The 22,079-nt window shown below is 57.1% G+C and overlaps 15 non-coding genes across 15 annotated transcripts; all 15 read right to left on the bottom strand.

The window, feature by feature from the left end:
• Positions 1–409: 409 nt before the first annotated feature.
• LOC143417278 (5S ribosomal RNA) lies at positions 410–528 on the bottom strand. Its single transcript, XR_013097498.1, has one exon. It is a non-coding gene; the product is annotated as a 5S ribosomal RNA (ribosomal RNA).
• Positions 529–1,388: 860 nt separating this feature from the next.
• Positions 1,389–1,507, bottom strand: LOC143417793 (5S ribosomal RNA). The gene has a single exon (XR_013097941.1). It is a non-coding gene; the product is annotated as a 5S ribosomal RNA (ribosomal RNA).
• A 1,369-nt stretch (positions 1,508–2,876) lies between these two features.
• On the bottom strand, positions 2,877–2,995 carry LOC143418033 (5S ribosomal RNA). The gene has a single exon (XR_013098181.1). It is a non-coding gene; the product is annotated as a 5S ribosomal RNA (ribosomal RNA).
• A 1,211-nt stretch (positions 2,996–4,206) lies between these two features.
• Positions 4,207–4,325, bottom strand: LOC143417289 (5S ribosomal RNA). Its single transcript, XR_013097509.1, has one exon. It is a non-coding gene; the product is annotated as a 5S ribosomal RNA (ribosomal RNA).
• Positions 4,326–6,604: 2,279 nt separating this feature from the next.
• On the bottom strand, positions 6,605–6,723 carry LOC143417297 (5S ribosomal RNA). Its single transcript, XR_013097517.1, has one exon. It is a non-coding gene; the product is annotated as a 5S ribosomal RNA (ribosomal RNA).
• A 2,122-nt stretch (positions 6,724–8,845) lies between these two features.
• On the bottom strand, positions 8,846–8,964 carry LOC143417296 (5S ribosomal RNA). Its single transcript, XR_013097516.1, has one exon. It is a non-coding gene; the product is annotated as a 5S ribosomal RNA (ribosomal RNA).
• A 1,135-nt stretch (positions 8,965–10,099) lies between these two features.
• Positions 10,100–10,218, bottom strand: LOC143417657 (5S ribosomal RNA). The gene has a single exon (XR_013097803.1). It is a non-coding gene; the product is annotated as a 5S ribosomal RNA (ribosomal RNA).
• An 861-nt stretch (positions 10,219–11,079) lies between these two features.
• On the bottom strand, positions 11,080–11,198 carry LOC143417281 (5S ribosomal RNA). Its single transcript, XR_013097501.1, has one exon. It is a non-coding gene; the product is annotated as a 5S ribosomal RNA (ribosomal RNA).
• A 1,287-nt stretch (positions 11,199–12,485) lies between these two features.
• LOC143417656 (5S ribosomal RNA) lies at positions 12,486–12,604 on the bottom strand. Its single transcript, XR_013097802.1, has one exon. It is a non-coding gene; the product is annotated as a 5S ribosomal RNA (ribosomal RNA).
• A 902-nt stretch (positions 12,605–13,506) lies between these two features.
• On the bottom strand, positions 13,507–13,625 carry LOC143417655 (5S ribosomal RNA). Its single transcript, XR_013097801.1, has one exon. It is a non-coding gene; the product is annotated as a 5S ribosomal RNA (ribosomal RNA).
• An 859-nt stretch (positions 13,626–14,484) lies between these two features.
• Positions 14,485–14,603, bottom strand: LOC143417654 (5S ribosomal RNA). Its single transcript, XR_013097800.1, has one exon. It is a non-coding gene; the product is annotated as a 5S ribosomal RNA (ribosomal RNA).
• Positions 14,604–16,488: 1,885 nt separating this feature from the next.
• LOC143417445 (5S ribosomal RNA) lies at positions 16,489–16,607 on the bottom strand. The gene has a single exon (XR_013097666.1). It is a non-coding gene; the product is annotated as a 5S ribosomal RNA (ribosomal RNA).
• Positions 16,608–18,805: 2,198 nt separating this feature from the next.
• LOC143418022 (5S ribosomal RNA) lies at positions 18,806–18,924 on the bottom strand. Its single transcript, XR_013098170.1, has one exon. It is a non-coding gene; the product is annotated as a 5S ribosomal RNA (ribosomal RNA).
• An 892-nt stretch (positions 18,925–19,816) lies between these two features.
• LOC143417487 (5S ribosomal RNA) lies at positions 19,817–19,935 on the bottom strand. Its single transcript, XR_013097709.1, has one exon. It is a non-coding gene; the product is annotated as a 5S ribosomal RNA (ribosomal RNA).
• Positions 19,936–21,302: 1,367 nt separating this feature from the next.
• Positions 21,303–21,421, bottom strand: LOC112434501 (5S ribosomal RNA). Its single transcript, XR_003024106.2, has one exon. It is a non-coding gene; the product is annotated as a 5S ribosomal RNA (ribosomal RNA).
• Positions 21,422–22,079: the final 658 nt, after the last annotated feature.

Genomic DNA, 22,079 nt, shown 5'->3' with positions numbered 1-22,079 from the left:
GCCAGCAGCCACAGGCCCTGGTGTGGTGTAAGTGGCCTCAGCCAGTGCCACAGGCCCTGGTGTGGTGTAAGTGGCCTGAGCAAGAGTCACAGACCCTGGTGTGGTGTAATTGGCCTCAATAGCAACTAATGCCCTGGTGTGGTGTAAGTGGCCTCAGCCAGAAGCCACAGGTCCTGGTGTGGTGTAAGTGGCCTCAGCCAGCAGCCACAGGCCCTGATGTGGTGTAAGTGGCCCCAGCCGGTCACTCAGGCCCTGGTGTGGTGTAGGTGGCATCAGCTAGCAGCACAAGACATTGGAAAACAGCCAAAAGCAATGTCGTTAATGTGCCCTCATTAATGGGCAGCTGCTTTTGGTCTTTTAATACACCCCTTCTCTGGATCAAAAGCGGTTCAATGACATGAAAAAGAAAGGCTTACAGCACCAGGTATTCCCAGGTAGTCTCCCATCCAAGTACTAACCAAGCCCAGCCCTGCTTAGCTTCCAAGATCAGACGAGGTCGGGCGTGCTCAGGGTGGTATGGCCGTAAGCTGCTGGCCCCAGCACAATGTCTCAATTTATGGATTCAACTGATTAGGTGGCAAGTACCTGAAGTTACGAAGACAATCCTTTAACCATACCTGCATGTTTGCATAATACCCTAACCCAAAGGCTCAGTTTAGCATTTATCTAACAGCACAGGCCCTGGATTGTTGAAGATGGCCTCAGGAACCAGCACAGGGCCTGGTGTGTTGTACATGGCCACAGCTAGCAGCACAGGGCCTGGTTTGGTGAAGATGGCCTCGGCCAGAAGCGCAGGGCCTGGTGTGATATGAGTGGCCTGAGCAAGAGCCACAGGCCCTGGTGTGGTGTAAGTGGCCTCAGCCAGCAGCCACAGGCCCTGGTGTGGTGTAAGTGCCCTCAGCCAGCAGCCACAGGCCCTGGTGTGGTGTAATTGGCCTCAATAGCAACTAATGCCCTGGTGTGGTGTAGGTGGCCTCAGCCAGCAGCCACAGGCCCTGGTGTGGTGTAAGTGGCCTGAGCAAGAGCCACAGACCCTGGTGTGGTGTAATTGGCCTCAATAGCAACTAATGCCCTGGTGTGGTGTAGGTGGCCTCAGCCAGCAGCCACAGGCCCTGGTGTGGTGTAAGTGGCCTCAGCCAGCAGCCACAGGCCCTGGTGTGGTGTAAGTGGCCTCAGCCAGCAGCCACAGGCCCTGATGTGGTGTAAGTGGCCCCAGCCGGTCACTCAGGCCCTGGTGTGGTGTAGGTGGCATCAGCTAGCAGCACAAGACATTGGAAAACAGCCAAAAGCAATGTCGTTAATGTGCCCTCATTAATGGGCAGCTGCTTTTGGTCTTTTAATACACCCCTTCTCTGGATCAAAAGCGGTTCAATGACATGAAAATGAAAGGCTTACAGCACCAGGTATTCCCAGGAAGTCTCCCATCCAAGTACTAACCAAGCCCAGCCCTGCTTAGCTTCCGAGATCAGACGAGGTCGGGCGTGCTCAGGGTGGTATGGCCGTAAGCTGCTTGCCCCAGCACAATGTCTCAATTTATGGATTCAACTGATTAGGTGGCAAGTACCTGAAGTTACGAAGACAATCCTTTAACCATACCTGCATGTTTGCATAATACCCTAACCCAAAGGCTCAGTTTAGCATTTATCTAACAGCACAGGCCCTGGATTGTTGAAGATGGCCTCAGGAACCAGCACAGGGCCTGGTGTGTTGTACATGGCCACAGCTAGCAGCACAGGGCCTGGTTTGGTGAAGATGGCCTCGGCCAGAAGCGCAGGGCCTGGTGTGATGTGAGTGGCCTGAGCAAGAGCCACAGGCCCTGGTGTGGTGTAAGTGGCCTCAGCCAGCAGCCACAGGCCCTGGTGTGGTGTAAGTGGCCTCAGCCAGAGCCACAGGCCCTGGTGTGGTGTAAGTGGCCTCAGCCAGTGCCACAGGCCCTGGTGTGGTGTAAGTGGCCTGAGCAAGAGCCACAGACCCTGGTGTGGTATAATTGGCCTCAATAGCAACTAATGCCCTGGTGAGGTGTAGGTGGCCTCAGCCAGCAGCCACAGGCCCTGGTGTGGTGTAAGTGGCCTCAGCCAGTGCCACAGGCCCTGGTGTGGTGTAAGGGGCCTCAATAGCAACTAATGCCCTGGTGTGGTGTAAGTGGCCTGAGCCAGCTGCCACAGGCCCTGGTGTGGTGTAAGTGGCCTCAGCCAGAAGCCACAGGCACTGGTGTGGTGTAAGTGCCCTCAGCCAGCAGCCACAGGCCCTGGTGTGGTGTAAGTGACCTCAGCCAGCAGCCACAGGCCCTGGTGTGGTGTAAGTGGCCTCAGCCAGTGCCACAGGCCCTGGTGTGGTGTAAGTGGCCTGAGCAAGAGCCACAGACCCTGGTGTGGTGTAATTGGCCTCAATAGCAACTAATGCCCTGGTGTGGTGTAGGTGGCCTCAGCCAGCAGCCACAGGCCCTGGTGTGGTGTAAGTGGCCTCAATAGCAACTAATGCCCTGGTGTGGTGTAAGTGGCCTCAGCCAGCAGCCACAGGCCCTGGTGTGGTGTAATTGGCCTCAATAGCAACTAAGGCCCTGGTGTGGTGTAGGTGGCCTCAGCCAGCAGCCACAGGCCCTGGTGTGGTGTAAGTGGCCTCAGCCAGCAGCCACAGGCCCTGGTGTGGTGTAATTGGCCTCAGCCAGCAGCCACAGGCCCTGATGTGGTGTAAGTGGCCCCAGCCGGTCACTCAGGCCCTGGTGTGGTGTAGGTGGCATCAGCTAGCAGCACAAGACATTGGAAAACAGCCAAAAGCAATGTCGTTAATGTGCCCTCATTAATGGGCAGCTGCTTTTGGTCTTTTAATACACCCCTTCTCTGGATCAAAAGCGGTTCAATGACATGAAAATGAAAGGCTTACAGCACCAGGTATTCCCAGGTAGTCTCCCATCCAAGTACTAACCAAGCCCAGCCCTGCTTAGCTTCCGAGATCAGACGAGGTCGGGCGTGCTCAGGGTGGTATGGCCGTAAGCTGCTGGCCCCAGCACAATGTCTCAATTTATGGATTCAACTGATTAGGTGGCAAGTACCTGAAGTTACGAAGACAATCCTTTAACCATACCTGCATGTTTGCATAATACCCTAACCCAAAGGCTCAGTTTAGCATTTATCTAACAGCACAGGCCCTGGATTGTTGAAGATGGCCTCAGGAACCAGCACAGGGCCTGGTGTGTTGTACATGGCCACAGCTAGCAGCACAGGGCCTGGTTTGGTGAAGATGGCCTCGGCCAGAAGCGCAGGGCCTGGTGTGATGTGAGTGGCCTGAGCAAGAGCCACAGGCCCTGGTGTGGTGTAATTGGCCTCAGCCAGCAGCCACAGGCCCTGGTGTGGTGTAAGTGGCCTCAGCCAGCAGCCACAGGCCCTGGTGTGGTGTAAGTGGCCTCAGCCAGTGCCACAGGCCCTGGTGTGGTGTAAGTGGCCTGAGCAAGAGTCACAGACCCTGGTGTGGTGTAATTGGCCTCAATAGCAACTAAGGCCCTGGTGTGGTGTAAGTGGCCTCAGCCAGAAGCCACAGGCACTGGTGTGGTGTAAGTGGCCTCAGCCAGCAGCCACAGGCCCTGGTGTGGTGTAAGTGGCCTCAGCCAGCAGCCACAGGCCCTGGTGTGGTGTAAGTGGCCTCAGCCAGAGCCACAGGCCCTGGTGTGGTGTAAGTGGCCTCAGCCAGTGCCACAGGCCCTGGTGTGGTGTAAGTGGCCTGAGCAAGAGCCACAGACCCTGGTGTGGTGTAATTGGCCTCAATAGCAACTAATGCCCTGGTGTGGTGTAGGTGGCCTCAGCCAGCAGCCACAGGCCCTGGTGTGGTGTAAGTGGCCTCAATAGCAACTAATGCCCTGGTGTGGTGTAAGTGGCCTCAGCCAGCAGCCACAGGCCCTGGTGTGGTGTAAGTGGCCTCAGCCAGTGCCACAGGCCCTGGTGTGGTGTAAGTGGCCTCAATAGCAACTAATGCCCTGGTGTGGTGTAAGTGGCCTCAGCCAGCAGCCACAGGCCCTGATGTGGTGTAAGTGGCCCCAGCCGGTCACTCAGGCCCTGGTGTGGTGTAGGTGGCATCAGCTAGCAGCACAAGACATTGGAAAACAGCCAAAAGCAATGTCGTTAATGTGCCCTCATTAATGGGCAGCTGCTTTTGGACTTTTAATACACCCCTTCTCTGGATCAAAAGCGGTTCAATGACATGAAAATGAAAGGCTTACAGCACCAGGTATTCCCAGGCAGTCTCCCATCCAAGTACTAACCAAGCCCAGCCCTGCTTAGCTTCCAAGATCAGACGAGGTCGGGCGTGCTCAGGGTGGTATGGCCGTAAGCTGCTGGCCCCAGCACAATGTCTCAATTTATGGATTCAACTGATTAGGTGGCAAGTACCTGAAGTTACGAAGACAATCCTTTAACCATACCTGCATGTTTGCATAATACCCTAACCCAAAGGCTCAGTTTAGCATTTATCTAACAGCACAGGCCCTGGATTGTTGAAGATGGCCTCAGGAACCAGCACAGGGCCTGGTGTGTTGTACATGGCCACAGCTAGCAGCACAGGGCCTGGTTTGGTGAAGATGGCCTCGGCCAGAAGCGCAGGGCCTGGTGTGATGTGAGTGGCCTGAGCAAGAGCCACAGGCCCTGGTGTGGTGTAAGTCGCCTCAGCCAGAAGCCACAGGCACTGGTGTGGTGTAAGTGGCCTCAGCCAGCAGCCACAGGCCCTGGTCTGGTGTAAGTGGCCTCAGCCAGCAGCCACAGGCCCTGGTGTGGTGTAAGTGGCCTCAGCCAGCAGCCACAGGCCCTGGTGTGGTGTAAGTGGCCTCAGCCAGAGCCACAGGCCCTGGTGTGGTGTAAGTGGCCTCAGCCAGTGCCACAGGCCCTGGTGTGGTGTAAGTGGCCTGAGCAAGAGCCACAGACCCTGGTGTGGTGTAATTGGCCTCAATAGCAACTAATGCCCTGGTGTGGTGTAGGTGGCCTCAGCCAGCAGCCACAGGCCCTGGTGTGGTGTAAGTGGCCTCAGCCAGTGCCACAGGCCCTGGTGTGGTGTAAGGGGCCTCAATAGCAACTAATGCCCTGGTGTGGTGTAAGTGGCCTCAGCCAGCAGCCACAGGCACTGGTGTGGTGTAAGTGGCCTCAGCCAGCAGCCACAGGCCCTGGTGTGGTGTAAGTGGCCTCAGCCAGCAGCCACAGGCCCTGGTGTGGTGTAAGTGGCCTGAGCCAGCTGCCACAGGCCCTGGTGTGGTGTAAGTGGCCTCAGCCAGAAGCCACAGGCACTGGTGTGGTGTAAGTGCCCTCAGCCAGCAGCCACACGCCCTGGTGTGGTGTAAGTGACCTCAGCCAGCAGCCACAGGCCCTGGTGTGGTGTAAGTGGCCTCAGCCAGCAGCCACAGGCCCTGGTGTGGTGTAAGTGGCCTCAGCCAGTGCCACAGGCCCTGGTGTGGTGTAAGTGGCCTGAGCAAGAGTCACAGACCCTGGTGTGGTGTAATTGGCCTCAATAGCAACTAATGCCCTGGTGTGGTGTAAGTGGCCTCAGCCAGCAGCCACAGGCCCTGGTGTGGTGTAAGTGGCCTCAGCCAGTGCCACAGGCCCTGGTGTGGTGTAAGTGGCCTGAGCAAGAGTCACAGACCCTGGTGTGGTGTAATTGGCCTCAATAGCAACTAATGCCCTGGTGTGGTGTAAGTGGCCTCAGCCAGTGCCACAGGCCCTGGTGTGGTGTAAGTGGCCTGAGCAAGAGCCACAGGCCCTGGTGTGGTGTAGGTGGCCTCAGCCAGAAGCCACAGGCACTGGTGTGGTGTAAGTGCCCTCAGCCAGCAGCCACAGGCACTGGTGTGGTGTAAGTGACCTCAGCCAGCAGCCACAGGCCCTGGTGTGGTGTAAGTGGCCTCAGCCAGCAGCCACAGGCCCTGGTGTGGTGTAAGTGGCCTCAGCCAGAAGCCACAGGCACTGGTGTGGTGTAAGTGCCCTCAGCCAGCAGCCACAGGCACTGGTGTGGTGTAAGTGACCTCAGCCAGCATCCACAGGCCCTGGTGTGGTGTAAGTGGCCTCAGCCAGCAGCCACAGGCCCTGGTGTGGTGTAAGTGGCCTCAGCCAGTGCCACAGGCCCTGGTGTGGTGTAAGTGGCCTGAGCAAGAGTCACAGACCCTGGTGTGGTGTAATTGGCCTCAATAGCAACTAATGCCCTGGTGTGGTGTAGGTGGCCTCAGCCAACAGCCACAGGCCCTGGTGTGGTGTAAGTGGCCTCAGCCAGTGCCACAGGCCCTGGTGTGGTGTAAGTGGCCTGAGCAAGAGCCACAGACCCTGGTGTGGTGTAATTGGCCTCAATAGCAACTAATGCCCTGGTGTGGTGTAAGTGGCCTCAGCCAGCAGCCACAGGCCCTGGTGTGGTGTAAGTGGCCTCAGCCAGCAGCCACAGGCCCTGATGTGGTGTAAGTGGCCCCAGCCGGTCACTCAGGCCCTGGTGTGGTGTAGGTGGCATCAGCTAGCAGCACAAGACATTGGAAAACAGCCAAAAGCAATGTCGTTAATGTGCCCTCATTAATGGGCAGCTGCTTTTGGTCTTTTAATACACCCCTTCTCTGGATCAAAAGCGGTTCAATGACATGAAAATGAAAGGCTTACAGCACCAGGTATTCCCAGGTAGTCTCCCATCCAAGTACTAAGCAAGCCCAGCCCTGCTTAGCTTCCGAGATCAGACGAGGTCGGGCGTGCTCAGGGTGGTATGGCCGTAAGCTGCTGGCCCCAGCACAATGTCTCAATTTATGGATTCAACTGATTAGGTGGCAAGTACCTGAAGTTACGAAGACAATCCTTTAACCATACCTGCATGTTTGCATAATACCCTAACCCAAAGGCTCAGTTTAGCATTTATCTAACAGCACAGGCCCTGGATTGTTGAAGATGGCCTCAGGAACCAGCACAGGGCCTGGTGTGTTGTACATGGCCACAGCTAGCAGCACAGGGCCTGGTTTGGTGAAGATGGCCTCGGCCAGAAGCGCAGGGCCTGGTGTGATGTGAGTGGCCTGAGCAAGAGCCACAGGCCCTGGTGTGGTGTAAGTGGCCTCAGCCAGAAGCCACAGGCACTGGTGTGGTGTAAGTGGCCTCAGCCAGCAGCCACAGGCCCTGGTGTGGTGTAAGTGGCCTCAGCCAGCAGCCACAGGCCCTGGTGTGGTGTAAGTGGCCTCAGCCAGCAGCCACAGGCCCTGGTGTGGTGTAAGTGGCCTCAGCCAGAGCCACAGGCCCTGGTGTGGTGTAAGTGGCCTCAGCCAGTGCCACAGGCCCTGGTGTGGTGTAAGTGGCCTGAGCAAGAGCCAAAGACCCTGGTGTGGTGTAATTGGCCTCAATAGCAACTAATGCCCTGGTGTGGTGTAGGTGGCCTCAGCCAGCAGCCACAGGCCCTGGTGTGGTGTAAGTGGCCTCAGCCAGCAGCCACAGGCCCTGGTGTGGTGTAAGTGGCCTGAGCCAGCTGCCACAGGCCCTGGTGTGGTGTAAGTGGCCTCAGCCAGAAGCCACAGGCACTGGTGTGGTGTAAGTGCCCTCAGCCAGCAGCCACACGCCCTGGTGTGGTGTAAGTGACCTCAGCCAGCAGCCACAGGCCCTGGTGTGGTGTAAGTGGCCTCAGCCAGCAGCCACAGGCCCTGGTGTGGTGTAAGTGGCCTCAGCCAGTGCCACAGGCCCTGGTGTGGTGTAAGTGGCCTGAGCAAGAGTCACAGACCCTGGTGTGGTGTAATTGGCCTCAATAGCAACTAATGCCCTGGTGTGGTGTAAGTGGCCTCAGCCAGCAGCCACAGGCCCTGGTGTGGTGTAAGTGGCCTCAGCCAGTGCCACAGGCCCTGGTGTGGTGTAAGTGGCCTGAGCAAGAGTCACAGACCCTGGTGTGGTGTAATTGGCCTCAATAGCAACTAATGCCCTGGTGTGGTGTAAGTGGCCTCAGCCAGTGCCACAGGCCCTGGTGTGGTGTAAGTGGCCTGAGCAAGAGCCACAGGCCCTGGTGTGGTGTAGGTGGCCTCAGCCAGAAGCCACAGGCACTGGTGTGGTGTAAGTGCCCTCAGCCAGCAGCCACAGGCACTGGTGTGGTGTAAGTGACCTCAGCCAGCAGCCACAGGCCCTGGTGTGGTGTAAGTGGCCTCAGCCAGCAGCCACAGGCCCTGGTGTGGTGTAAGTGGCCTCAGCCAGAAGCCACAGGCACTGGTGTGGTGTAAGTGCCCTCAGCCAGCAGCCACAGGCACTGGTGTGGTGTAAGTGACCTCAGCCAGCATCCACAGGCCCTGGTGTGGTGTAAGTGGCCTCAGCCAGCAGCCACAGGCCCTGGTGTGGTGTAAGTGGCCTCAGCCAGTGCCACAGGCCCTGGTGTGGTGTAAGTGGCCTGAGCAAGAGTCACAGACCCTGGTGTGGTGTAATTGGCCTCAATAGCAACTAATGCCCTGGTGTGGTGTAGGTGGCCTCAGCCAACAGCCACAGGCCCTGGTGTGGTGTAAGTGGCCTCAGCCAGTGCCACAGGCCCTGGTGTGGTGTAAGTGGCCTGAGCAAGAGCCACAGACCCTGGTGTGGTGTAATTGGCCTCAATAGCAACTAATGCCCTGGTGTGGTGTAAGTGGCCTCAGCCAGCAGCCACAGGCCCTGGTGTGGTGTAAGTGGCCTCAGCCAGCAGCCACAGGCCCTGATGTGGTGTAAGTGGCCCCAGCCGGTCACTCAGGCCCTGGTGTGGTGTAGGTGGCATCAGCTAGCAGCACAAGACATTGGAAAACAGCCAAAAGCAATGTCGTTAATGTGCCCTCATTAATGGGCAGCTGCTTTTGGTCTTTTAATACACCCCTTCTCTGGATCAAAAGCGGTTCAATGACATGAAAATGAAAGGCTTACAGCACCAGGTATTCCCAGGTAGTCTCCCATCCAAGTACTAAGCAAGCCCAGCCCTGCTTAGCTTCCGAGATCAGACGAGGTCGGGCGTGCTCAGGGTGGTATGGCCGTAAGCTGCTGGCCCCAGCACAATGTCTCAATTTATGGATTCAACTGATTAGGTGGCAAGTACCTGAAGTTACGAAGACAATCCTTTAACCATACCTGCATGTTTGCATAATACCCTAACCCAAAGGCTCAGTTTAGCATTTATCTAACAGCACAGGCCCTGGATTGTTGAAGATGGCCTCAGGAACCAGCACAGGGCCTGGTGTGTTGTACATGGCCACAGCTAGCAGCACAGGGCCTGGTTTGGTGAAGATGGCCTCGGCCAGAAGCGCAGGGCCTGGTGTGATGTGAGTGGCCTGAGCAAGAGCCACAGGCCCTGGTGTGGTGTAAGTGGCCTCAGCCAGAAGCCACAGGCACTGGTGTGGTGTAAGTGGCCTCAGCCAGCAGCCACAGGCCCTGGTGTGGTGTAAGTGGCCTCAGCCAGCAGCCACAGGCCCTGGTGTGGTGTAAGTGGCCTCAGCCAGCAGCCACAGGCCCTGGTGTGGTGTAAGTGGCCTCAGCCAGAGCCACAGGCCCTGGTGTGGTGTAAGTGGCCTCAGCCAGTGCCACAGGCCCTGGTGTGGTGTAAGTGGCCTGAGCAAGAGCCAAAGACCCTGGTGTGGTGTAATTGGCCTCAATAGCAACTAATGCCCTGGTGTGGTGTAGGTGGCCTCAGCCAGCAGCCACAGGCCCTGGTGTGGTGTAAGTGGCCTCAATAGCAACTAATGCCCTGGTGTGGTGTAAGTGGCCTCAGCCAGCAGCCACAGGCCCTGGTGTGGTGTAAGTGGCCTGAGCAAGAGCCACAGACCCTGGTGTGGTGTAATTGGCCTCAATAGCAACTAAGGCCCTGGTGTGGTGTAGGTGGCCTCAGCCAGCAGCCACAGGCCCTGGTGTGGTGTAAGTGGCCTCAGCCAGCAGCCACAGGCCCTGGTGTGGTGTAAGTGGCCTCAGCCAGCAGCCACAGGCCCTGATGTGGTGTAAGTGGCCCCAGCCGGTCACTCAGGCCCTGGTGTGGTGTAGGTGGCATCAGCTAGCAGCACAAGACATTGGAAAACAGCCAAAAGCAATGTCGTTAATGTGCCCTCATTAATGGGCAGCTGCTTTTGGTCTTTTAATACACCCCTTCTCTGGATCAAAAGCGGTTCAATGACATGAAAATGAAAGGCTTACAGCACCAGGTATTCCCAGGCAGTCTCCCATCCAAGTACTAACCAAGCCCAGCCCTGCTTAGCTTCCGAGATCAGACGAGGTCGGGCGTGCTCAGGGTGGTATGGCCGTAAGCTGCTGGCCCCAGCACAATGTCTCAATTTATGGATTCAACTGATTAGGTGGCAAGTACCTGAAGTTACGAAGACAATCCTTTAACCATACCTGCATGTTTGCATAATACCCTAACCCAAAGGCTCAGTTTAGCATTTATCTAACAGCACAGGCCCTGGATTGTTGAAGATGGCCTCAGGAACCAGCACAGGGCCTGGTGTGTTGTACATGGCCACAGCTAGCAGCACAGGGCCTGGTTTGGTGAAGATGGCCTCGGCCAGAAGCGCAGGGCCTGGTGTGATGTGAGTGGCCTGAGCAAGAGCCACAGGCCCTGGTGTGGTGTAAGTGGCCTCAGCCAGAAGCCACAGGCACTGGTGTGGTGTAAGTGGCCTCAGCCAGCAGCCACAGGCCCTGGTGTGGTGTAAGTGGCCTCAGCCAGCAGCCACAGGCCCTGGTGTGGTGTAAGTGGCCTCAGCCAGCAGCCACAGGCCCTGGTGTGGTGTAAGTGGCCTCAGCCAGTGCCACAGGCCCTGGTGTGGTGTAAGTGGCCTGAGCAAGAGCCACAGACCCTGGTGTGGTGTAATTGGCCTCAATAGCAACTAATGCCCTGGTGTGGTGTAAGTGGCCTCAGCCAGCAGCCACAGGCCCTGGTGTGGTGTAAGTGGCCTCAGCCAGCAGCCACAGGCCCTGATGTGGTGTAAGTGGCCCCAGCCGGTCACTCAGGCCCTGGTGTGGTGTAGGTGGCATCAGCTAGCAGCACAAGACATCGGAAAACAGCCAAAAGCAATGTCGTTAATGTGCCCTCATTAATGGGCAGCTGCTTTTGGTCTTTTAATACACCCCTTCTCTGGATCAAAAGCGGTTCAATGACATGAAAATGAAAGGCTTACAGCACCAGGTATTCCCAGGCAGTCTCCCATCCAAGTACTAACCAAGCCCAGCCCTGCTTAGCTTCCGAGATCAGACGAGGTCCGGTGTGCTCAGGGTGGTATGGCCGTAAGCTGCTGGCCCCAGCACAATGTCTCAATTTATGGATTCAACTGATTAGGTGGCAAGTACCTGAAGTTACGAAGACAATCCTTTAACCATACCTGCATGTTTGCATAATACCCTAACCCAAAGGCTCAGTTTAGCATTTATCTAACAGCACAGGCCCTGGATTGTTGAAGATGGCCTCAGGAACCAGCACAGGGCCTGGTGTGTTGTACATGGCCACAGCTAGCAGCACAGGGCCTGGTTTGGTGAAGATGGCCTCGGCCAGAAGCGCAGGGCCTGGTGTGATGTGAGTGGCCTGAGCAAGAGCCACAGGCCCTGGTGTGGTGTAAGTGGCCTCAGCCAGTGCCACAGGCCCTGGTGTGGTGTAAGGGGCCTCAATAGCAACTAATGCCCTGGTGTGGTGTAAGTGGCCTCAGCCAGCAGCCACAGGCCCTGGTGTGGTGTAAGTGGCCTCAGCCAGCAGCCACAGGCCCTGGTGTGGTGTAAGTGGCCTGAGCCAGCAGCCACAGGCCCTGGTGTGGTGTAAGTGGCCTCAGCCAGAAGCCACAGGCCCTGGTGTGGTGTAAGGGGCCTCAATAGCAACTAATGCCCTGGTGTGGTGTAAGTGGCCTCAGCCAGCAGCCACAGGCACTGGTGTGGTGTAAGTGGCCTCAGCCAGCAGCCACAGGCCCTGGTGTGGTGTAAGTGACCTCAGCCAGCAGCCACAGGCCCTGGTGTGGTGTAAGTGGCCTCAGCCAGCAGCCACGGGCCCTGGTGTGGTGTAAGTGGCCTCAGCCAGCAGCCACAGGCCCTGGTGTGGTGTAAGTGGCCTGAGCAAGAGTCACAGACCCTGGTGTGGTGTAATTGGCCTCAATAGCAACTAATGCCCTGGTGTGGTGTAGGTGGCCTCAGCCAGCAGCCACAGGCCCTGGTGTGGTGTAAGTGGCCTCAGCCAGTGCCACAGGCCCTGGTGTGGTGTAAGTGGCCTGAGCAAGAGCCACAGACCCTGGTGTGGTGTAATTGGCCTCAATAGCAACTAATGCCCTGGTGTGGTGTAAGTGGCCTCAGCCAGCAGCCACAGGCCCTGGTGTGGTGTAAGTGGCCTCAGCCAGCAGCCACAGGCCCTGATGTGGTGTAAGTGGCCCCAGCCGGTCACTCAGGCCCTGGTGTGGTGTAGGTGGCATCAGCTAGCAGCACAAGACATTGGAAAACAGCCAAAAGCAATGTCGTTAATGTGCCCTCATTAATGGGCAGCTGCTTTTGGTCTTTTAATACACCCCTTCTCTGGATCAAAAGCGGTTCAATGACATGAAAGGCTTACAGCACCAGGTATTCCCAGGCAGTCTCCCATCCAAGTACTAACCAAGCCCAGCCCTGCTTAGCTTCCGAGATCAGACGAGGTCGGGCGTGCTCAGGGTGGTATGGCCGTAAGCTGCTGGCCCCAGCACAATGTCTCAATTTATGGATTCAACTGATTAGGTGGCAAGTACCTGAAGTTACGAAGACAATCCTTTAACCATACCTGCATGTTTGCATAATACCCTAACCCAAAGGCTCAGTTTAGCATTTATCTAACAGCACAGGCCCTGGATTGTTGAAGAAGGCCTCAGGAACCAGCACAGGGCCTGGTGTGTTGTACATGGCCACAGCTAGCAGCACAGGGCCTGGTTTGGTGAAGATGGCCTCGGCCAGAAGCGCAGGGCCTGGTGTGATGTGAGTGGCCTGAGCAAGAGCCACAGGCCCTGGTGTGGTGTAAGTGGCCTCAGCCAGAAGCCACAGGCACTGGTGTGGTGTAAGTGCCCTCAGCCAGCAGCCACAGGCCCTGGTGTGGTGTGAGTGGCCTCAGCCAGCAGCCACAGGCCCTGGTGTGGTGTAAGTGGCCTCAGCCAGCAGCCACAGGCCCTGGTGTGGTGTAAGTGGCCTCAGCCAGTGCAACAGGCCCTGGTGTGGTGTAAGTGGCCTGAGCAAGAGTCACAGACCCTGGTGTGGTGTAATTGGCCTCAGCCAGCAGCCACAGGCCCTGGTGTGGTGTAAGTGGCCTCAGCCAGCAGCCACAGGCCCTGGTGTTGTGTATGTGGCCTCAGCCAGCAGCCACAGGCCCTGGTGTGGTGTAAGTGGCCTCAGCCAGAGCCACAGGCCCTGATGTGGTGTAAGTGGCCCCAGCCGGTCACTCAGGCCCTGGTGTGGTGTAGGTGGCATCAGCTAGCAGCACAAGACATTGGAAAACAGCCAAAAGCAGTGTCGTTAATGTGCCCTCATTAATGGGCAGCTGCTTTTGGTCTTTTAATACACCCCTTCTCTGGATCAAAAGCGGTTCAATGACATGAAAATGAAAGGCTTACAGCACCAGGTATTCCCAGGCAGTCTCCCATCCAAGTACTAACCAAGCCCAGCCCTGCTTAGCTTCCGAGATCAGACGAGGTCGGGCGTGCTCAGGGTGGTATGGCCGTAAGCTGCTGGCCCCAGCACAATGTCTCAATTTATGGATTCAACTGATTAGGTGGCAAGTACCTGAAGTTACGAAGACAATCCTTTAACCATACCTGCATGTTTGCATAATACCCTAACCCAAAGGCTCAGTTTAGCATTTATCTAACAGCACAGGCCCTGGATTGTTGAAGATGGCCTCAGGAACCAGCACAGGGCCTGGTGTGTTGTACATGGCCACAGCAAGCAGCACAGGGCCAGGTTTGGTGAAGATGGCCTCGGCCAGAAGCACAGGGTCTGGTGTGATATGAGTGGCCTGAGCAAGAGCCACAGGCCCTGGTGTGGTGTAAGTGGCCTCAGCCAGAAGCCACAGGCCCTGGTGTGGTGTAGGTGGCCTCAGCCAGCAGCCACAGGCCCTTGTGTGGTGTAAGTGGCCTCAGCCAGCAGCCACAGGCCCTGGTGTGGTGTAAGTGGCCTCAGCCAGCAGCCACAGGCCCTGGTGTGGTGTAATTGGCCTCAATAGCAACTAAGGCCCTGGTGTGGTGTAAGTGGCCTGAGCAAGAGTCACAGACCCTGGTGTGGTGTAATTGGCCTCAATAGCAACTAAGGCCCTGGTGTTGTGTATGTGGCCTCAGCCAGCAGCCACAGGCCCTGGTGTGGTGTAAGTGGCCTCAGCCAGAGCCACAGGCCCTGATGTGGTGTAAGTGGCCCCAGCCGGTCACTCAGGCCCTGGTGTGGTGTAGGTGGCATCAGCTAGCAGCACAAGACATTGGAAAACAGCCAAAAGCAGTGTCGTTAATGTGCCCTCATTAATGGGCAGCTGCTTTTGGTCTTTTAATACACCCCTTCTCTGGATCAAAAGCGGTTCAATGACATGAAAATGAAAGGCTTACAGCACCAGGTATTCCCAGGCAGTCTCCCATCCAAGTACTAACCAAGCCCAGCCCTGCTTAGCTTCCGAGATCAGACGAGGTCGGGCGTGCTCAGGGTGGTATGGCCGTAAGCTGCTGGCCCCAGCACAATGTCTCAATTTATGGATTCAACTGATTAGGTGGCAAGTACCTGAAGTTACGAAGACAATCCTTTAACCATACCTGCATGTTTGCATAATACCCTAACCCAAAGGCTCAGTTTAGCATTTATCTAACAGCACAGGCCCTGGATTGTTGAAGATGGCCTCAGGAACCAGCACAGGGCCTGGTGTGTTGTACATGGCCACAGCTAGCAGCACAGGGCCTGGTGTGTTGTACATGGCCACAGCAAGCAGCACAGGGCCAGGTTTGGTGAAGATGGCCTCGGCCAGAAGCACAGGGTCTGGTGTGATATGAGTGGCCTGAGCAAGAGCCACAGGCCCTGGTGTGGTGTAAGTGGCCTCAGCCAGAAGCCACAGGCCCTGGTGTGGTGTAAGTGGCCTCAGCCAGCAGCCACAGGCCCTGGTGTGGTGTAAGTGGCCTCAGCCAGCAGCCACAGGCCCTGGTGTGGTGTAAGTGGCCTCAGCCAGAGCCACAGGCCCTGGTATAGTGTAAGTGGCCTCAGCCAGTGCCACAGGCCCTGGTGTGGTGTAAGTGGCCTGAGCAAGAGCCACAGACCCTGGTGTGGTGTAATTGGCCTCAATAGCAACTAATGCCCTGGTGTGGTGTAGGTGGCCTCAGCCAGCAGCCACAGGCCCTGGTGTGGTGTAAGTGGCCTCAGCCAGTGCCACAGGCCCTGGTGTGGTGTAAGGGGCCTCAATAGCAACTAATGCCCTGGTGTGGTGTAGGTGGCCTCAGCCAGCAGCCACAGGCCCTGGTGTGGTGTAAGTGGCCTCAGCCAGTGCCAAAGGCCCTGATGTGGTGTAAGTGGCCTCAATAGCAACTAATGCCCTGGTGTGGTGTAAGTGGCCTCAGCCAGCAGCCACAGGCACTGGTGTGGTGTAAGTGGCCTCAGCCAGCAGCCACAGGCCCTGGTGTGGTGTAAGTGGCCTCAGCCAGCAGCCACAGGCCCTGGTGTGGTGTAAGTGGCCTGAGCCAGCAGCCACAGGCCCTGGTGTGGTGTATGTGGCCTCAGCCAGAAGCCACAGGCACTGGTATGGTGTAAGTGCCCTCAGCCAGCAGCCACAGGCCCTGGTGTGGTGTAAGTGGCCTCAGCCATCAGCCACAGGCCCTGGTGTGGTGTAAGTGGCCTCAGCCAGCAGCCACAGGCCCTGGTGTGGTGTAAGTGGCCTCAGCCAGTGCCACAGGCCCTGGTGTGGTGTAAGTGGCCTGAGCAAGAGTCACAGACCCTGGTGTGGTGTAATTGGCCTCAATAGCAACTAATGCCCTGGTGTGGTGTAGGTGGCCTCAGCCAGCAGCCACAGGCCCTGGTGTGGTGTAAGTGGCCTCAGCCAGTGCCACAGGCCCTGGTGTGGTGTAAGGGGCCTCAATAGCAACTAATGCCCTGGTGTGGTGTAAGTGGCCTCAGCCAGCAGCCACAGGCACTGGTGTGGTGTAAGTGTCCTCAGCCAGCAGCCACAGGCCCTGGTGTGGTGTAAGTGGCCTCAGCCAGCAGCCACAGGCCCTGGTGTGGTGTAAGTGGCCTGAGCAAGAGCCACAGGCCCTGGTGTGGTGTAAGTGGCCTCAGCCAGAAGCCACAGGCACTGGTGTGGTGTAAGTGCCCTCAGCCAGCAGCCACAGGCCCTGGTGTGGTGTAAGTGACCTCAGCCAGCAGCCACAGGCCCTGATGTGGTGTAAGTGGCCCCAGCCGGTCACTCAGGCCCTGGTGTGGTGTAGGTGGCATCAGCTAGCAGCACAAGACATTGGAAAAGAGCCAAAATCAATGTCGTTAATGTGCCCTCATTAATGGGCAGCTGCTTTTGGTCTTTTAATACACCCCTTCTCTGGATCAAAAGCGGTTCAATGACATGAAAATGAAAGGCTTACAGCACAAGGTATTCCCAGGTAGTGTCCCATCCAAGTACTAACCAAGCCCAGCCCTGCTTAGCTTCCGAGATCAGACGAGGTCGGGCATGCTCAGGGTGGTATGGCCGTAAGCTGCTGGCCCCAGCACAATGTCTCAATTTATGGATTCAACTGATTAGGTGGCAAGTACCTGAAGTTACGAAGACAATCCTTTAACCATACCTGCATGTTTGCATAATACCCTAACCCAAAGGCTCAGTTTAGCATTTATCTAACAGCACAGGCCCTGGATTGTTGAAGATGGCCTCAGGAACCAGCACAGGGCCTGGTGTGTTGTACATGGCCACAGCTAGCAGCACAGGGCCTGGTTTGGTGAAGATGGCCTCGGCCAGAAGCGCAGGGCCTGGTGTGATGTGAGTGGCCTGAGCAAGAGCCACAGGCCCTGGTGTGGTGTAAGTGGCCTCAGCCAGAAGCCACAGGCACTGGTGTGGTGTAAGTGGCCTCAGCCAGCAGCCACAGGCCCTGGTGTGGTGTAAGTGGCCTCAGCCAGCAGCCACAGGCCCTGGTGTGGTGTAAGTGGCCTCAGCCAGCAGCCACAGGCCCTGGTGTGGTGTAAGTGGCCTCAGCCAGCAGCCACAGGCCCTGGTGTGGTGTAAGTGGCCTCAGCCAGAGCCACAGGCCCTGGTGTAGTGTAAGTGGCCTCAGCCAGTGCCACAGGCCCTGGTGTGGTGTAAGTGGCCTGAGCAAGAGCCACAGACCCTGGTGTGGTGTAATTGGCCTCAATAGCAACTAATGCCCTGGTGTGGTGTAGGTGGCCTCAGCCAGCAGCCACAGGCCCTGGTGTGGTGTAAGTGGCCTCAGCCAGTGCCACAGGCCCTGGTGTGGTGTAAGGGGCCTCAATAGCAACTAATGCCCTGGTGTGGTGTAAGTGGCCTCAGCCAGCAGCCACAGGCACTGGTGTGGTGTAAGTGGCCTCAGCCAGCAGCCACAGGCCCTGGTGTGGTGTAAGTGGCCTCAGCCAGCAGCCACAGGCCCTGGTGTGGTGTAAGTGGCCTGAGCCAGCAGCCACAGGCCCTGGTGTGGTGTAAGTGGCCTCAATAGCAACTAATGCCCTGGTGTGGTGTAAGTGGCCTCAGCCAGCAGCCACAGGCCCTGGTGTGGTGTAAGTGGCCTCAGCCAGCAGCCACAGGCCCTGGTGTGGTGTAAGTGGCCTGAGCAAGAGCCACAGGCCCTGGTGTGGTGTAAGTGGCCTCAGCCAGAAGCCACAGGCACTGGTGTGGTGTAAGGGGCCTCAATAGCAACTAATGCCCTGGTGTGGTGTAAGTGACCTCAGCCAGCAGCCACAGGCCCTGGTGTGGTGTAAGTGGCCTCAGCCAGCAGCCACAGGCCCTGGTGTGGTGTAAGTGGCCTCAGCCAGTGCCACAGACCCTGGTGTGGTGTAATTGGCCTCAATAGCAACTAATGCCCTGGTGTGGTGTAAGTGGCCTCAGCCAGCAGCCACAGGCCCTGGTGTGGTGTAAGTGGCCTCAGCCAGCAGCCACAGGCCCTGGTGTGGTGTAAGTGGCCTCAGCCAGAGCCACAGGCCCTGGTGTGGTGTAAGTGGCCTCAGCCAGTGCCACAGGCCCTGGTGTGGTGTAAGTGGCCTGAGCAAGAGCCAAAGACCCTGGTGTGGTGTAATTGGCCTCAATAGCAACTTATGCCCTGGTGTGGTGTAAGTGGCCTCAGCCAGCAGCCACAGGCCCTGGTGTGGTGTAAGTGGCCTCAGCCAGCAGCCACAGGCCCTGGTGTGGTGTAAGTGGCCTGAGCAAGAGCCACAGGCCCTGGTGTGGTGTAAGTGGCCTCAGCCAGAAGCCACAGGCACTGGTGTGGTGTAAGGGGCCTCAATAGCAACTAATGCCCTGGTGTGGTGTAAGTGACCTCAGCCAGCAGCCACAGGCCCTGGTGTGGTGTAAGTGGCCTCAGCCAGCAGCCACAGGCCCTGGTGTGGTGTAAGTGGCCTCAGCCAGTGCCACAGACCCTGGTGTGGTGTAATTGGCCTCAATAGCAACTAATGCCCTGGTGTGGTGTAAGTGGCCTCAGCCAGCAGCCACAGGCCCTGGTGTGGTGTAAGTGGCCTCAGCCAGCAGCCACAGGCCCTGATGTGGTGTAAGTGGCCCCAGCCGGTCACTCAGGCCCTGGTGTGGTGTAGGTGGCATCAGCTAGCAGCACAAGACATTGGAAAACAGCCAAAAGCAATGTCGTTAATGTGCCCTCATTAATGGGCAGCTGCTTTTGGTCTTTTAATACACCCCTTCTCTGGATCAAAAGCGGTTCAATGACATGAAAATGAAAGGCTTACAGCACCAGGTATTCCCAGGTAGTCTCCCATCCAAGTACTAACCAAGCCCAGCCCTGCTTAGCTTCCGAGATCAGACGAGGTCGGGCGTGCTCAGGGTGGTATGGCCGTAAGCTGCTGGCCCCAGCACAATGTCTCAATTTATGGATTCAACTGATTAGGTGGCAAGTACCTGAAGTTACGAAGACAATCCTTTAACCATACCTGCATGTTTGCATAATACCCTAACCCAAAGGCTCAGTTTAGCATTTATCTAACAGCACAGGCCCTGGATTGTTGAAGATGGCCTCAGGAACCAGCACAGGGCCTGGTGTGTTGTACATGGCCACAGCTAGCAGCACAGGGCCTGGTTTGGTGAAGATGGCCTCGGCCAGAAGCGCAGGGCCTGGTGTGATGTGAGTGGCCTGAGCAAGAGCCACAGGCCCTGGTGTGGTGTAAGTGGCCTCAGCCAGAAGCCACAGGCACTGGTGTGGTGTAAGTGGCCTCAGCCAGCAGCCACAGGCCCTGGTGTGGTGTAAGTGGCCTCAGCCAGCAGCCACAGGCCCTGGTGTGGTGTAAGTGGCCTCAGCCAGAGCCACAGGCCCTGGTGTGGTGTAAGTGGCCTCAGCCAGTGCCACAGGCCCTGGTGTGGTGTAAGGGGCCTGAGCAAGAGCCACAGACCCTGGTGTGGTGTAATTGGCCTCAATAGCAACTAATGCCCTGGTGTGGTGTAGGTGGCCTCAGCCAGCAGCCACAGGCCCTGGTGTGGTGTAAGTGGCCTCAATAGCAACTAATGCCCTGGTGTGGTGTAAGTGGCCTCAGCCAGCAGCCACAGGCCCTGATGTGGTGTAAGTGGCCCCAGCCGGTCACTCAAGCCCTGGTGTGGTGTAGGTGGCATCAGCTAGCAGCACAAGACATTGGAAAACAGCCAAAAGCAATGTCGTTAATGTGCCCTCATTAATGGGCAGCTGCTTTTGGTCTTTTAATACACCCCTTCTCTGGATCAAAAGCGGTTCAATGACATGAAAGGCTTACAGCACCAGGTATTCCCAGGCAGTCTCCCATCCAAGTACTAACCAAGCCCAGCCCTGCTTAGCTTCCCAGATCAGACGAGGTCGGGCGTGCTCAGGGTGGTATGGCCGTAAGCTGCTGGCCCCAGCACAATGTCTCAATTTATGGATTCAACTGATTAGGTGGCAAGTACCTGAAGTTACGAAGACAATCCTTTAACCATACCTGCATGTTTGCATAATACCCTAACCCAAAGGCTCAGTTTAGCATTTATCTAACAGCACAGGCCCTGGATTGTTGAAGATGGCCTCAGGAACCAGCACAGGGCCTGGTGTGTTGTACATGGCCACAGCTAGCAGCACAGGGCCTGGTTTGGTGAAGATGGCCTCGGCCAGAAGCGCAGGGCCTGGTGTGATGTGAGTGGCCTGAGCAAGAGCCACAGGCCCTGGTGTGGTGTAATTGGCCTCAGCCAGCAGCCACAGGCCCTGGTGTGGTGTAAGTGGCCTCAGCCAGCAGCCACAGGCCCTGGTGTGGTGTAAGTGGCCTCAGCCAGTGCCACAGGCCCTGGTGTGGTGTAAGTGGCCTGAGCAAGAGTCACAGACCCTGGTGTGGTGTAATTGGCCTCAATAGCAACTAAGGCCCTGGTGTGGTGTAAGTGGCCTCAGCCAGAAGCCACAGGCACTGGTGTGGTGTAAGTGGCCTCAGCCAGCAGCCACAGGCCCTGGTGTGGTGTAAGTGGCCTCAGCCAGAGCCACAGGCCCTGGTGTGGTGTAAGTGGCCTCAGCCAGTGCCACAGGCCCTGGTGTGGTGTAAGTGGCCTGAGCAAGAGCCACAGACCCTGGTGTGGTGTAATTGGCCTCAATAGCAACTAATGCCCTGGTGTGGTGTAGGTGGCCTCAGCCAGCAGCCACAGGCCCTGGTGTGGTGTAAGTGGCCTCAATAGCAACTAATGCCCTGGTGTGGTGTAAGTGGCCTCAGCCAGCAGCCACAGGCCCTGGTGTGGTGTAAGTGGCCTCAGCCACTGCCACAGGCCCTGGTGTGGTGTAAGTGGCCTCAATAGCAACTAAGGCCCTGGTGTGGTGTAGGTGGCCTCAGCCAGCAGCCACAGGCCCTGGTGTGGTGTAAGTGGCCTCAGCCAGTGCCACAGGCCCTGGTGTGGTGTAAGTGGCCTGAGCAAGAGCCACAGACCCTGGTGTGGTGTAATTGGCCTCAATAGCAACTAATGCCCTGGTGTGGTGTAAGTGGCCTCAGCCAGCAGCCACAGGCCCTGGTGTGGTGTAAGTGGCCTCAGCCAGCAGCCACAGGCCCTGATGTGGTGTAAGTGGCCCCAGCCGGTCACTCAGGCCCTGGTGTGGTGTAGGTGGCATCAGCTAGCAGCACAAGACATTGGAAAACAGCCAAAAGCAATGTCGTTAATGTGCCCTCATTAATGGGCAGCTGCTTTTGGTCTTTTAATACACCCCTTCTCTGGATCAAAAGCGGTTCAATGACATGAAAATGAAAGGCTTACAGCACCAGGTATTCCCAGGCAGTCTCCCATCCAAGTACTAACCAAGCCCAGCCCTGCTTAGCTTCCGAGATCAGACGAGGTCAGGCGTGCTCAGGGTGGTATGGCCGTAAGCTGCTGGCCCCAGCACAATGTCTCAATTTATGGATTCAACTGATTAGGTGGCAAGTACCTGAAGTTACGAAGACAATCCTTTAACCATACCTGCATGTTTGCATAATACCCTAACCCAAAGGCTCAGTTTAGCATTTATCTAACAGCACAGGCCCTGGATTGTTGAAGATGGCCTCAGGAACCAGCACAGGGCCTGGTGTGTTGTACATGGCCACAGCTAGCAGCACAGGGCCTGGTTTGGTGAAGATGGCCTCGGCCAGAAGCGCAGGGCCTGGTGTGATGTGAGTGGCCTGAGCAAGAGCCACAGGCCCTGGTGTGGTGTAAGTGGCCTCAGCCAGAAGCCACAGGCACTGGTGTGGTGTAAGTGGCCTCAGCCAGCAGCCACAGGCCCTGGTGTGGTGTAAGTGGCCTCAGCCAGCAGCCACAGGCCCTGGTGTGGTGTAAGTGGCCTCAGCCAGCAGCCACAGGCCCTGGTGTGGTGTAAGTGGCCTCAGCCAGTGCCACAGGCCCTGGTGTGGTGTAAGTGGCCTGAGCAAGAGCCACAGACCCTGGTGTGGTGTAATTGGCCTCAATAGCAACTAATGCCCTGGTGTGGTGTAAGTGGCCTCAGCCAGCAGCCACAGGCCCTGGTGTGGTGTAAGTGGCCTCAGCCAGCAGCC

The sequence above is a fragment of the Maylandia zebra genome, linkage group LG3 (assembly GCF_041146795.1).
Source record: "Maylandia zebra isolate NMK-2024a linkage group LG3, Mzebra_GT3a, whole genome shotgun sequence".
Taxonomy (NCBI): domain Eukaryota; kingdom Metazoa; phylum Chordata; class Actinopteri; order Cichliformes; family Cichlidae; genus Maylandia; species Maylandia zebra.
This window is presented reverse-complemented; position numbering and strand designations above follow the sequence as displayed.